Source organism: Chelonia mydas, chromosome 1, assembly GCF_015237465.2.
Source record: "Chelonia mydas isolate rCheMyd1 chromosome 1, rCheMyd1.pri.v2, whole genome shotgun sequence".
NCBI classification, from domain to species: Eukaryota; Metazoa; Chordata; order Testudines; family Cheloniidae; genus Chelonia; species Chelonia mydas.
In genome coordinates, this window is record NC_057849.1 from 343,506,981 (window position 1) to 343,522,024 (window position 15,044).

Consider the following 15,044-nt stretch of genomic DNA (forward strand, 5'->3'; position numbering starts at 1 on the left):
ATAACTAACCATGCCCCCACATACACACACAATTCATAATTCATCTATGACTTCATTATCACAAAGTATCATTGAGCATGGGGATTTAGGAAAGTTTAAAAGAGTATTAGACATTTGTCGATAATACGACCATCTACGGTTATGTTACCAGAATGGACTGATTTAAATCAAAGTGATTTGAGTCACTGATTTTAATCATGATTTAAATCAGCAAGCAGAAAACCTTGATTTAAATCAGTTTTAATCGTTCATTTGTACTTTAATTATTTTCTTAAGGAAAGTTTGATTTTTACTGGTTAGTAACCATTAAAATATGTTGATTTGCAATTAAATATAGATTTTTATGCTAAATTTGGTGCTTCTTTTTGCTAACCAGAAGGATACACGGTAGCTATACATTTGTTTAAGCAATTATATAGCTTAATTTACATTCAGATTCTTAATTTTTACATTTATTATGCTAGAAAATGGGGAATGATGTACAGTGGACTCGCATCTTACGTGGGGGTTAGGTTCTAAAGTCAGTGCATAAGGCTAAAATCATGTATAGTCAAAATTACCCTTGCAAATCCCTTAAATCGCCCATAAAGTACAGTATACTGTACATGGTTTTGAAGTTGATTGCGTAGGCTCATCTGCTGCTGGCTGTTTTTCCTTGAAAAACATGGTGATCGGCAACTGTCACTGTTGTCTCTTGAGCGTCTCAAACATTTCTTGGTGTGGTCTCAAATCGTCCGTAATACTATATGTGATTTTGAGGCTTCGTTCCATAGAGGGATCGTATTCAGAAATTAAATCATTCAAGTGTTTCGCTGCTTGGAATACTTCAGCAAATTGGGCTTGTCCTTCTGATTTCAAAGTGTAAATGCGGTTGGACTTTTTTTCCAGAAGAGCCCAGTCTTGTCAGCATTAAAAACTTGTTCTGGAAGATAGCTGTTTTCGCCTATGATTTTCTATAATTGTTCGGGGTAGGCTTTTGCTGCCTCTTCATTGACAGAGGCAGCTTCACCAGTAGACTGCACGTTTTTGAGGCTAAAGCGGTTCCTAAAACTGTTAAGCCAACTTTGGCTGGCTTTGAATTCCTTCTCATCAGAAGGCTGTCCCTCTTCAGCGGGAGGTTTGAACAGCGCGTAGAGGCTAAGAGCCTTTTCTCGCAACGAGTTGCCATCGATAGGCACACGTTTACAGTTCATATCTTCCAGCCATAAGTTTAATGCCATTTCAGTCTTCACTAAAGTCTTATCATGCACCTGGCTCATCACCTTAGCAGTTATTGGAGCACTTGATGCCACGGCTTGACGAATTTCTCTCTCTCGAATCTTGATGACATGGATGCTAGATTCGTCGTGGCCATATTTATGCGCCACATTGGAGACCGACATACTGTCTCTCAATAAGTCCAGCACAGCCAGTTTTTCCTCCAGCATTGGAACAGATCACTGTTTCTTTGGTTGAGCACCAGACGAAGTAGTTGGCTTGCATTTAGGGGCCATGTTGTATGAAAAATACGTATAGTATCTTTAAACACTAGAATCACACTCAGTGCGGCAAGATGCTCACACGATGAGAGGCATGTGGGAACTGAGACAGACTGAGGGAATAGCAAATTCACGTCTCCCATCTCACGCTCACTCCAGGGCACATGCTCATCGAGTGGAATGGTGGGCGGAACTGCCCACACTATTTACAGGTATCTTGTTATTTTTCTTTATTTTTGCCGACCGCGTATAGTTGAATTCGCATAAGTTAAATGTGCATATGATGTGACTCACCTGTATTTCTTATTTATAAATTTATATACTTGTGATTTGTGTCAAGCTCAGCATTTTTTAAAATTTAAGTACCTTAAATGTGCTGGATACATTCAAAAAGAAAATCAAAAATAATTTTAAATGCAAAACAACTGATTTATGAAACAAATACATATTATTTATAGGTAGTGAATTGAACTAATGGTTTCTGGTCACCATGTCCTTCACAATTTCAGAACTAGTAGATCTCATCCTATCACACCTAGTTTTTTTCCCACAGATTGGAAGAAGAAAACAAGCTTTCCTGCTTTTTCAACTCTCAATTGGTTTCTTAACTTTGAAGGAACTACTAGTAATTGAACTGAACTAGCTGAATAAACTGAAATGAAGAAAATATTCTCTCTGTACCTATAGAAGAAGCTACTGCTATCAGAAGCTGGTTTAGCACTTCAGCAAATTATGGTTCCAGGTGCTCAGCCAGTGATTTCCATCAGTTCAGTGGTCTGACTTTCATTAAAAATTGGTGATAAACATGTACTGTTTAATACTATTTTTTGTGTATTAAAATAATTTAAATTAAACATGGTAAGTTTAAGCCTTAATATAGGCTGTCAATTGCAAATAGGTTTGTTTTTAAAAAATAAACCTGTATTTAAATTTTATAAAAATGCAATTTAAATAGAAAATAGGATTTTTTTAAACAAATCATCTATTTTTATCAACCCTGTATGCTACACAGCAAAAGGGTTGGGTTTTTGCTTAATGAATGTAAACCCTTATGCTTAGGGCATTAAATCGAACACTAAATGAACAAGGTTAAGAAAGAAGCTTTTATGAGTAGGTTATTCCATAACTATTCCTGGTAGGGTTTCTTATACTTTCTGCTAAAGCATCTGGCTGTTGCCAGAGCCAAGTTACAGGATTTGATGGACCACCGGTTGAATCCCATGTAGCAAATCTTGTGTTTCCTATAAATGCCTTAAACCAAGCCTGCCCAACAGAACAAGGAGCAGACAGAGAAAGAACGTAACATTTAGAAAGGCAACCAACCTACTTTCTGATCAAATTTAACTGCACTTCATATGTCTGTATGGAAAACAAACGCATAAAAGCATTTCCTCCTTCCCGGCTATACAATCAAGACGATCAAACATGGAAATTATAGTGGGTAGGCAGGTGGCCAATCAGTGATTTATCTTTTGTTCACTGATTGTTAAAAAAAAACAAAAACAAAAAACCCTAAGTACTGTCACCCTAGTCTTCCCTCTCCTTCTCCCCCATCCCCCCGCTTCACATCTTGCCTCAATTTAGACTGTAAACTTGCTGAAGCAGGGAATCATTTCTGTGAAGAGCCCATCACAATGAGGCCCCAATCCTGACAGGGATCATTGGGAGCCAGTGAAATGCAAATAACTGGTAAGAGAAAGACCTAACTGGCTAAAAAATTAGCTTAATTATAAAGGATTAAATTTCCTTTCCACACCAAAGACAAAGCTTTAAGTTGTAGTTTAGTTGAAGAATTTTTGATAAGCTGAATGCTGGAACATTTGGAAGGAGGGAGGGGAACATCATCTGGAAACCTCCAAGAATGTCAGGAGTTCTCAGCTACCTTCTGCAACAGAAACATGTATCACCATAAAACTAGGATTCCTCAGCTCCATAAAGCATTCAGGCAGTCTGTCATCTTAACTGTGCATGAACATATCTACTCTGAAGAGAGAGAACACCCAGCAAACCTGATTTGCCAAAGAGACTCTCATGCAACTGTTCTATTTGATTTAATTTAATTTTGTTCATTATTTCAAGTTTTGATATTCTAATTAAGGAACATAATTGTACTACTTTAAACAAAAAGTTCTGCCTCTAAAGATCTCAAAATGCTTTACAGACACTAATTCAGGTCTCACAACACTGCTCCAGCTATAGACATTATGGTTATGAAAATTATTAGTACTTATATACTGCTTTACATTTTCAAAACTCTTACAAACACAAGAAATGTGATAGCAGATGCTTCAGGGAAAAATTTAAATATTCTATAATGAAATTGAAAATGTCCAGAACCACCACCTGGTAAAGGAAATTTTTTGCCAATCTCAGGAAGTTAGCAGTTGGCTTAATTCCTGAAGCATAAGGGTTTATATCTTTTATTAATATTAAATATTATAATATCCATAATTTTGTTAAAGTTTCTAATCCTACTAAGCTGTTGACCTCAGTATCTCGTTGTTCAGTTCATTCCATCACATTAAAAAGATTTAAATGTGTTGCTTTTTGTTTGCTGTATGTCCCTGTGTTCTTGTATTATGAGAAAGATTAAGCAGGAACAGGCAAATGACTTTCTCTATGCTATGTCATTTTTATATTTCTCTATTTTGTGCCATGATTTTTTCTACTTTTTAAATTAAATTGTCCTAACCTTTTTAATTGTTCCTCATGTACAACTCTTTCCATGCATCTAGTCAATTTTATAGACCTTCTCTGAACCCTAAGAGCTGGGATGACCAGAACTTAACACAGTATTCAGGTGGAGAGTAAACATCATATTAAGGAGTACTTGTGGCACCTTAGAGACTAACAAATTTAGTTGAGCATAAGCTTTCGTGAGCTACAGCTCACTTCATCGGTGAATGCATCCGATGAAGTGAGCTGTAGCTCATGAAAGCTTATGCTCAACTAAATTTGTTAGTCTCTAAGGTACCACATGTACTCCTTTTCTTTTTGCGAATACAGACTAACACGGCTGCTACTCTATAATCCCATCATATTAAGGTGTCTCCATATTACAATTATGTTTTGAAACCAGTTTGTAATGCTTTCATATAACCCTGTTACAATGACAGAGACAGAATTGTGTCCACTGAAGTTTTTCTGCCTTAGAGATGCCTGAATCATCTATGAGCCCACTCCTCAGATGCCGCCTACCCTACACTAATCAGCATTTTCTGGGAAAACTCAGAGCACTCTAATGACATGCACACAGAACATTTCAAGTAGATAATACTCCCAGCTCTGTGTGTTAGGACATACCAGAGTGTAAAGCGAAACCTGCAAAACCAAACACTTTTAAGGGGGTCCTATCCACACCAGAAAAAAAAAGAAAAAAAAAAACAGGTCTGCAAGACTGGTTACAGGAAGACAACCATGTGTCAGACTAGTCTTCTGGTAGGGATGATGCTGTTAGATGCCACAATTGCAGAGTTTCATGCATGCTGTATGTAGACACAAACGACACTCTGAAGCAGTTTGTTGGTTCTAACCTGTAAAGTTGTAGCATGGTCAGGACCGTAATCATTTCAGGGTGGATAAAAATAAATGATTTTAAAAAAAAAATTAGGTTTTTTCCTCAAAAAGCATTTTATCGAAAAAATCGGATTTAAATAAAAAAACCTACCTAGAGATAGTTTTAATTAAGCTACATTATAGCTCAAAGATATCTCATCATGGAATAGGGATTATAAATTCTAGTTCTATAGTATGAGACAATATATTCATGTAATGTTTAAGAAAAGTTTTGTAAATGAGTTCCAATAGTTCATGGATTAGGGACCCAATCTTATGGGGTTCCACAGGCTTCTGTATAGATTATTTAGGTTAATCTTTCTATCTACCGAGTGGGACCCAGTGCTCAGTCTAGAAGATACCATTAGAGATGCTGAGTTTTGCAGTTCTCAAACTGTGGATTTGTGTCTCCAGAAGTAACAATGCTTGTTAACAGCAAAAATGTTTTAAAATAAATAATATATAGAGGAGAGAAATAACAGACCTCAACTATATTGTACCTCTGCAAATTTGTGTACACAGAGTCAATCCCTTACCTCTCTCTAAAAGTGCAAAGTTTCAAAAGGTTCAATGAATAGAAGATTGTTGGGAGCCGAATAGATCTGGACAAGGGGAAGAAGTCTGGAGATAAATGTGAGAAATGAGGGACATATGCTTGTTTTGTTTAAAATATTATATGTTTGTTGTTGAAGAAAAAATTCAAGAATACTTAACATTGTTGTTTTAGTTAAAAAAATATTTAAATGTTTGTCTGGTGATGTTCTCCTCCTAATACAACCTGGCAAGAAAATCCTCCAAATATTAACGATTAACCTGTTGAATTGAAGATAGTGCACCTCCCAATGGCTTCATAAATATCTGCTTCAATTACCTTTGGTAAATGAAATAACCAATCATTCATTTTCTGATATAGCTATAAAACTAAATCTGAAAGGTTTTCAAAATAAATCACTGTTTAAAAATGTATAGTGTGTCCCTTCTAAAAATGAAACCTACATCTATTTCTGAGTTGTGAAGAACATGTATTAAGGTTATAACAACCAACAAGAATGCACTTTTATGTAGAAAACCATGATTAAATCATGATTTATATCAATTTGATTTAAATAAAATCCACCCTGAATCATTTTAATCATTTCCACCCTATCCAAACATTAGACTCCTCTGACACAATCTCATACCCACTATCAGAGATTTTGTTCCAATGCAAACAAGAGAAAAATCTTTAGCTAAAGTTATTATTAAAGAGAATGTTTTCCGCAAGTCATCAACAGTTCTGTCTACAGAATATGACAAAACTTTTGCAACATCTAAAGACCCTCTAAATTATGTTACAATCAATAGGAAAAGCAAGCCATCATTTACCTCACTGATGTAAGTTTTTTCCACTAAGTCACAATAAGCAACTAACAATATGTTTATAATCAACACTAGCCCACTCTCTGTTAAGCTACCTGCATAAATGGGTACATAAATGGGTACTGGGGTTCATCGTGGGTACTAGGAAGTGGTAATTAATGGCTTGGAGTTGAGAGACCTCTACTTGCAACAATAGGAGCTCATAGCAATCTTAACTTGTTTAAGATCTGAATGCTGATCTTCATGTTATTCCTTTCTTGCAAATAAGTATCTGCAGCAAGAGGTCACTCACAACAGTGCAACACCTAAATGGCTCTTTAGCACCTAGCACAAGGGGGTCCTGGTCTATGACTAGAACTCCGAGGTGCTACAACAATACATTAAAAAAAAATCTCTTCCAGCACACAGAAAAAACATGGACAACACAGCTCAACAAATCTTGAAATTATGCTCAAGTTTGTCTTTTAATAATATTAACATGGATTCCATGAACCAGCCCATGGCCTAATGATATGTCTTGTCACACAGAAACACCAGATCTTTACTCATGATCTTGGCTGAAAATCAGGAGATGCAGTACATACTCACCTGGTGGCCGAGAGAGGGAATAGTTGACATTACTCACACAACTGCTCTAGTCAAATACAAAGAAATATTTACTGGCTTTGAAGTTCTTCCATTTCAAAATCTGGTGGTTACAGCAAAGGTCACTGCTGCATAGGGTGGACAAGGGGAAAAGAATGCAGCAACCCTCAGCAAGAGGCACGGAGAAATACCTGTAGTATCCAACTGCACTGTTTTCATAGAGATGACTATTTTAGAGAGATTGTTTCATGTACCCCCATGTAGTTAATATGTCAATTCACAGATCCTCTGGGACAAAGTATAATGGAAATGCAAAATTACTTAGTTCAGGGCATTTATACAGGTCTTTTATCATCTGGGTATCTAAACTCTACTTAGTTTTATTAACCATCAATATGAGTAATGGTGAGAAACAGTACAGCAATTTACTGTGGATGAATAAAAAATTCATTCACCCACACAGCTGACATTTCGACAGCTTGAAACCTTATTTGGCTCTTCTGTTAACATTCAGTGAACAAGACAACAGACATGCTGTTTTGAAGTGGCGCATCTCCTCTCAATTTCTCAAGGGGTGATGCAATAAATCAGCACAAATGACCATCCAGTGAGCCACATGCCATTCCAGATACACGTAGAGGGTCTAAAGAGCTTTTTTAAGTAGTGACAGACTTCAGGCCCTTATAAGTCATACAAGCAGCACAAGCCAAAGTACAGGTAAGCTCCTTGTGGCCAGGGCTAGTCTTGAGGGTGGCCCAAATCTCTGATTGTCCGAAGCTGGGCCTGGACAACAGGGGATGATCACTCAATAATTGCCCTGTTCTGTTCACTCCCTCTGAAGCACCTGGCACCATCTGTCAGAAGACAGGATACTGGACTAGCTGGACCACTGATCTGTCCCACTATGGTATGGCCGCTCTTGTAGTCTCCATGCGGCGCCCAGTGCCAAACACACGAATGAGGCTTTGTCAATAAGGAAGGCTCTTGGTGAGTTAAGTCTCACGTCATCAGCCCCCGCTTTCAGGGCCCCTAAAGCCCCCTCCCCCCAACTGTGGCCTCTGGAGCAGCTACACAAACACCAGGGTTGGTTCTGCAGCCACCAGCCGCTGCACCCCGCGTCCCTTCCCTGGCCTGCCCCACTGACCCTGCCACCAAGCCAGGCTGGGGCGCTTGCACGAGGGCGGGCGCGCCACGCCCTCGGGGCCCGGGCGGGCAGCTGCACCAGAGCGCGCGCCCCCCCCGGCGGGGGGGGGGGCGGCTTGGGGCGACCCACCCCAGTCCCAGGCGGGGGCGAGGAACAAAGGCGCACTCCTCCTCCCCCACGCTCTTCCAGCGGCAGAACGTCACGGCCAAGCCGCCGCTCCCCGCCAAGCCCCGGGCCAGAGCGCGCCCCCAGGCCGGCCCCAGGCTCCCCTCCCCCGCGGGGGCGCCGCCCGGCCCTGAGCACCGGGCCCGCAGCGTGCGGGGGGAAGGGCCCGCAGCGTGCGGGGGCCCGGCCCAGGGCTGTCACCGCCCTCTCCCTCCCCCTCCCCGGGAGACAGGCCCCGGCGCCAGCGGGTGGCGGAGGCCCCCACCCGCGGTTACCTTCTTCCCGCCAGGAGCCCCTCCGGCTTCGCTCTCCCTCAGCTCGCTACCCGCCGCGCGGACCGGAAACAGCGGCGCCCGCCCCGCCCACGGCGCCCGCCCGGCCACCCAATCAGGAATCGCCCCCGCCTCCCTCGCCGCCACGCGCTGGGCTCGGATTGGGCGCCCCGTCGGCTTCCCTCCCACCGCGCGGCGGCGCCGGAGGGCTGCGGCGACTCGGCCTGGATTGGCTGGAAAGCGCCACGTCCTCAGGCGCGCGCCGGCTCGCGGGTCCGCCCACTGCGGGGCTTCCCTCGTCCCTCCGCCCGCGCGCCGGCGTCCGGGGGGGGCGGTCTCTTCTCTGCGCAAGCGTCGGCGCTGAGGCTGAGGCTTGGGACTGCCACGAGCGCAGAGGAATGAGGGGGGCGCGAGGACAGGGAGTGACCGTTAGAAAGGGCGGGAAAAGAAGGCTATGACCGTTGGCGGAGGGGGAAGGGCGATCCTGGCACTGGGAGGCGAGGCAGCCCTGGGCTCTCATGACCTGTTCCATGGGGCTGGCGGACTACTCCCGTCACGGGTCCTGCCTGATCTTGTGAAGGAGTGCTTCGGAGTGGGGGCGGAATAGCAGCCCTGTTAGGCTGTATCTGCAGGAAGACGGAGGAGTCCTTGTGGCGCCTCAGAGGCTGACACGTTTATCTGAGCATAAGCTTTCCTCAGCCACAGATCACTTCATCGGACGCATCGGAAAATACGGGGCGGGGGGGGGGGGAATTTTATATACACAGAGAACATGAAACAATGGGTGTTACCAGACAGACTGTAACAAGCGTGATCAGGACCAGTGAGCTATTACCAGCAGGAGAGTGTTGTTCTAAGTCAGCCATAAAAACGTTGGCATACTGTGGGGCCATGCGGGTACCCATAGCCGTGCTGGTGATTTGAAGGTATACATTGTCCCCAAATGTGAAATAGTTATGGGTGAGGACAAAGTCACAAAGTTCAGCCACCAGGTTTGCCGTGACATTATCGGGGATACTGTTCCTGACGGCTGGTAGTCCATCGTTGTGGGGAATGTTGGTGTAGAGGGCCTCTACATCCATAGTGGCCAGGATGGTGTTATCAGGAAGATCACCGATGGATTGTAGTTTCCTCAGGAAGTCAGTGGTGTCTCGAAGGTAGCTGGGAGTGCTGGTAGCGTAGGGCGTGAGGAGGGAGTCTACACAGCCAGACAATCCTGCTGTCAGGGTGCTAATGCCTGAGATGATGGGGCGTCCAGGATTTCCAGATTTATGGATCTTGGGTAGCAGATAGAATAGCCCTGGTTGGGGTTCCAGGGGTGTGTCTGTGCAGATTTGTTCTTGTGCTTTTTCAGGGAGGTTCTTGAGCAGATGGTGTAGTTTCTTTTGGTAACCCTCAGTGGGATCAGAGGGTAATGGCTTGTAGAAAGTGGTGTAGGAGAGCTGCCTAGTAGCTGCCACACAACAAAAACACTAACCCAGGAACCTATCCTTGCAACAAAGCCCGCTGCCAACTGTGTCCACATATCTATTCAGGGGACACTATCATAGGGCCTAATCACATCAGCCACACTATCAGAGGCTCGTTCACCTGCATGTCTACCAATGTGATATGTGCCAGCAATGCCCCTCTGCCATGTACATTGGTCAAACCGGACAGTCTCTACGTAAAAGAATAAATGGACACAAATCAAACGTCAAGAATTATAACATTCAAAAACCAGTCGGAGAACACTTTGATCTCCCTGGTAACTCGGTTACAGACCTCAAAGTGGCAATTCTTCAACAAAAAAAATTCAAAAACAGACTCCAATGAAAAGGAGTACTTGTGGCACCTTAGAGACTAACCAATTTATTTGAGCATAAGCTTTCGTGAGCTACAGCTCACTTCATCGGATGCATACTATGGAAAGTGTAGAAGATCTTATTATATACACACAAAGCATGAAAAAATACCTCCTCCCACCCCACTCAGACTGCTGAATTGGAATTAATTTGCAAACTGGATACAATTAATTTAGGCTTGACTAAAGACTGGGAGTGGACGTGTCATTACACAAAGTAAAACTATTTCCCCATGTTTATTCCTCCCCTCCGCACTGTTCCTCAGACGTTCTTGTCAACTGCTGGAAATGGCCCACCTTGATTATCACTACAAAAGGTCCCCCGCATCCCCTCTCCTGCTGGTAATAGCTCACCTTACCTGATCACTCTTGTTACAGTGTGTATGGTAACACCCATTGTTTCGTGTTCTCTGTGTACATAAAATCTCCCCACTGTATTTTCCACTACATGCATCCGATGAAGTGAGCTGTAGCTCACAAAAGCTTATGCTCAAATAAATTTGTTAGTCTCTAAGGTGCCACAAGTACTCCTTTTCTTAGGAGTGGAGTTTGAGGAAATGCATACACCAGTGGTGCCTCCCATTTTATGAGGAGAGTGTGACAGGTTTCAGTCGGTCCTCCAAGCCCCTAGGGGCGATGGAGGGCTATGATCCCACTGGAAGGCCTCAGTCACACCTTGCGGGTGCTGGGGAATTAGCGGGGAAGGTGTGCCGGCACGAGTCTGTAGCGCACCCCTCGGGCAGGGGAGCGCCGGCACGAGTCTGTAGCGCGCCCCTCGGGCAGGGGAGTGCCGGCACGAGTCTGTAGCACACAGTTCTGCTACCCAAGGCAGGCTGGCCGGGGTAGAGGAACTCAGGCCCACCCGACTCCACTGCGTTCCAGCCCCTGGGCCCAGTCCGTGGCGGGAGGCGAAGGTCCTGCCGCTGGGTCAGCGGGGCCGTCCGCGCCCACTGACCAAACACACCCACCCCACGGTGCAGTTCTGCCCCGGGGCTACTTCGTACCCTGTCTCTCCGGCGGGTCTCTCCGGTCCCTCCAGCTCATCCGGGTATTCCGCTGCTGGCAGCTCCAGCTCCCCCGCTGTGTCGGACTCACGCCGGCCCGGGCTGCAGCCGGGCCCCTCCAGGTCCTCCGGGTATTCAGCGACTGGTAGTCCTGGTTGCCACAGGCCTTCCTCCTGGTCCGGTTCCTCCTAGCCCAGGGCCTCACCTGGGTCAGCAGCAGGATCACGAGGGAGCAGCCTGCGTCTGTCTCCTTCCCTGGTGCTCTCCTCACTGGGCAAAGGGCCCCACCCTTTGTACTTCCTGTCCCACCCCTCCCCTTCCGGGGATTGGCGGAAGCTTGGCCTGGCCCCGCCCACTCAGGCTGAGAGGGTGGCTCTTTACCCTTTGGTTCGGAGGGGAGCCACCCTGGCTCCCTACAGAGAGCCTCACCTCGGGAGTGGTGCCCCACTGCTGCTCTGGGGCAATATTGTGGGCACTTGGCATCCTGAGCTGTTGCAAATAGATCTATGGTGGGGAACCCCCATAGTTTGAATATGGATTTGAGAATTCCAGGATCCATCTCCCACTTGTGTGTTTGTGAGAAATCCCTGCTTAGTGGAGCCACTGTTGTATTCTGACATTCCGGCAGCTAGGATGCTGATAGCTCTGTGTTGCTGGTGATGCACTTATGATCGCACTCCCCCTTGATGGTTTATATAAAACATACATGCTATATTGTCCGCGAGGATCTTGATGGCATTGTTCTTGATTAAAGAGAGAAAGTGCTTGCATACATTTCAGACTGCCCTTAGCTCCAATAAGTTTATGTGCAGGTTGGACTCTGCTGGGGACCAGTTGCCTTGGATCATATTGTTGCATAGATGTTCCACCCCCCTCCACCTATTAGAGAAGCGTTTGTTGTGGTGGGAGTTCTTTGTTGGAAAGGGACTCCTGAGCAGACGTTCTTTGGTTGTGTCCACCATGTTAGCGAGTCTTTTACACCTGTGTGACATTGAGGAGCGTCCGTTGAGAGAGCGACTGTGCGGTATACACTGTTCGAAGCCAGGCCTGCAAGCATCTCCTGTGGAGTCAGGCATGTTTTACAACAAACGTTGTTGTTGACATATGCCCCAAGAGTTGTAAGCATGTTCTGGCGGATGTTTGGGGGCTGTCCATCACCTTTGAAATTAGGTTGACTAGAGTGAGAAAGTGTTGTTGAAGTAATATTGCTGTTGCTGTGAGACAATCGAGGTAGGCTCCTATGAATTCCAACTTTTGGACAGGAGCCAGTGTGGACTTTTGTACATTTATTGGCAACCCTAGATCGGTGAACAGGGTTATTGTGTTCTGCGTGGAGTTTATTGCTTCTTGCAGTCATCTAAGTATGGAAATATCACTCCTCCTTATCTGCAGAGGTGAGTTGCAACGACAGCGAGAACTTTGGAAAAACCCTTGCAGTAGTGGAAAGGCCAAAGGGTAGTACTCTATATTGGAAATGCTGTTTCCCTAGGGTGAATCTCAGGACTCTTCTGTGTGATGGGTGGATGGTGTTATGAAAATAAGTGTCCTGAAGGTTGAGGGCTGAGAGCCAATCTCCTTTCTCTAATGCCAGAATCATTGTGGTTAGTTACCATTTTGAAATGTTGTGTTCTTACGAATTTGTTGAGTTTTCATAAATCCAGGATGGGTCTCCACCCGCCAGTCTTTTTCTTAGTTAGAAAGTAATGTGAATAAAAACCTCTTCCCCAGTGTTGTAATGGTACAGGTTCCATGGCACCTAATTGTACGAGATGATTTATATCCTGTTTTAACAGATGCTCATGAGAGGGGTCCCTGAAGAGGGATGAGGAAGGGTGGGTGGGATAGAAATAAAGGGGATGGTGTAGCCCTTCTGGATAATCTCTAAACCCATTTGTCTGTCTTGATGGTGTTTCAGACTGAGTAGCACTGTGACAGATGGTCTCCAAATGGGCAGACCGTTTCTGGTTCTGGAGTCAGAGAGTTTGCAGGTCTCGTGTCTTACACCACACCTGCAAAATGATTGTTTAGAGGTGGATTGTTGAGATGTTGAAGGCTGATCATGGGTCTGCTGTCTGTTCTGTTTTTGTTTATGCTGTTGGTCATATTGTCTTTACGCCATACTCTCAGCCACAGACCAGAATCTCTGATTGGAAAACCTGTTCTGTTTCTTTTTGTTTGCAGATATGTAAATGCTAAGGGTTTTTAAGATGGCCCAGGAGTCTTTTAGGGGTGTCACGAAACATTGGTTTCTGCCCCTCAAAGGGTAACTCCTCGACTCTTGCCTGGACCTCCCTTGGAAACCCAGAGAGGTGGAGCCACGATGCACCGCATATGACCACAGATGTCGTGATGGATCATGCTGCTGTGTCTGCAGAGTCAAGGGAGGCCTGGAGGGCCGTCCTGGCACTGAGAGACCCTTCAGAAATGTTTGTCTTGTACTGTTCTTTTTTGTCATCTAGTACATTTTCAATAAAAGTTGACATTTTGACAAATACATTGTGTGTATATTTGACCAGCAGGGCAGCATATTTGGCTATGTGAAACTGAAGTGTAGCTGAGGAATAAGCTTTTCGCCCAGAACGGTCTAGCCTTTTCCAGTTCTTATCATATTGGGTCTTTGATGGATTGGACCCCCCTTTTTGGGGTGCCACCAGATGTGTTGGGGTCCCAGTGAGCCCGCCTGTCTCATCAGCCTGGGTTTCCCTCACTCTGAGCTGCTGTGACCAGCTCTCAAGCCCCTTTCCAGCACACACACACACAGGTAGGGACACACCCAGCTATTGAATCACACAGAGCCTGCAATCAGCTCTCTGTGGGAAGACTCAGCTAGGGGATTGCCCAGCACTCACATGCTCACCTCCTTTGTGGTGTAAACCCAAAATAATATTGTCTTGCGCTGTATAGTGAGATCTGCACAGCACAAGCTCATAAAAATCACCCATCCCTCAATGTGGAAGGAGTTATGCACAGCTTTTTGTGCCCCCCCCACCCCAGTTATGAGTTGCACAAACTCTGTTTTGGTATAAGCTTATTTCTTGTTTATTAACTACAAAAGATAAAATTTAAGTGACAATAAGGGACAGCAACCAGAACAAAGCAGATTACCTTAGTAAATACACAAAAACCGCAAACTGAGCTTAACACATTAGATAGGTAGGATATAAAATTAGCAAATTCTCACCCTGAGTGATAAACAGTCTTGTAAACACAAGTTGCCTTAGCTTTCCTAGGTTTTCATACACAGGCTAAAGATCCTTCTAGCCTGGGACCATCACTTCCCCTTCCCACAGTCCAGTCTTTGTTTCTCAAGTGTTTCCAGGTGTGTTGTTGTAGGGAGAGTGCGGTCCCCCATAATCTCATTTCCCCCCACTTGCTGGAAAGTTCTTTTGCTGTGACTGGGGTCAAACAGTTCCCACTGTGTAGTGCTATCTGAGAGGTTTCTATTGTACACAGTTCCCAGGGTAATCCTTATGCTTGTGTGCATTTCCTCAATAAGCCATTAACGTTGTTTGGCCTTTTTATGGTTGTACCTGAAAGGCTGCTTGTGGGTGTTTTCAACCTTAGGACATGTTTCGGCAACACATACATAGCCAAACTTCATAACTTCACATAGGACAATAGACAGTAATATCTCATTGG

The 15,044-nt window shown here is 44.6% G+C and overlaps 1 protein-coding gene across 2 annotated transcripts in view; it reads right to left on the reverse strand.

Annotated features, from left to right (window-relative positions):
- CALU (calumenin) overlaps nucleotides 1-8,738 on the reverse strand; it is a 28,900-nt gene extending 20,162 nt beyond the window's left edge. The window contains exon 1 of one of the 2 annotated variants that reach the window (XM_037889439.2): nucleotides 8,562-8,738. The gene's annotated coding sequence lies outside the window, so the exon portion shown is untranslated. The remainder of the gene's footprint in view (nucleotides 1-8,561) is intronic. The other variant, XM_037889440.1, reaches the window with a different exon arrangement.
- Nucleotides 8,739-15,044: the final 6,306 nt, after the last annotated feature.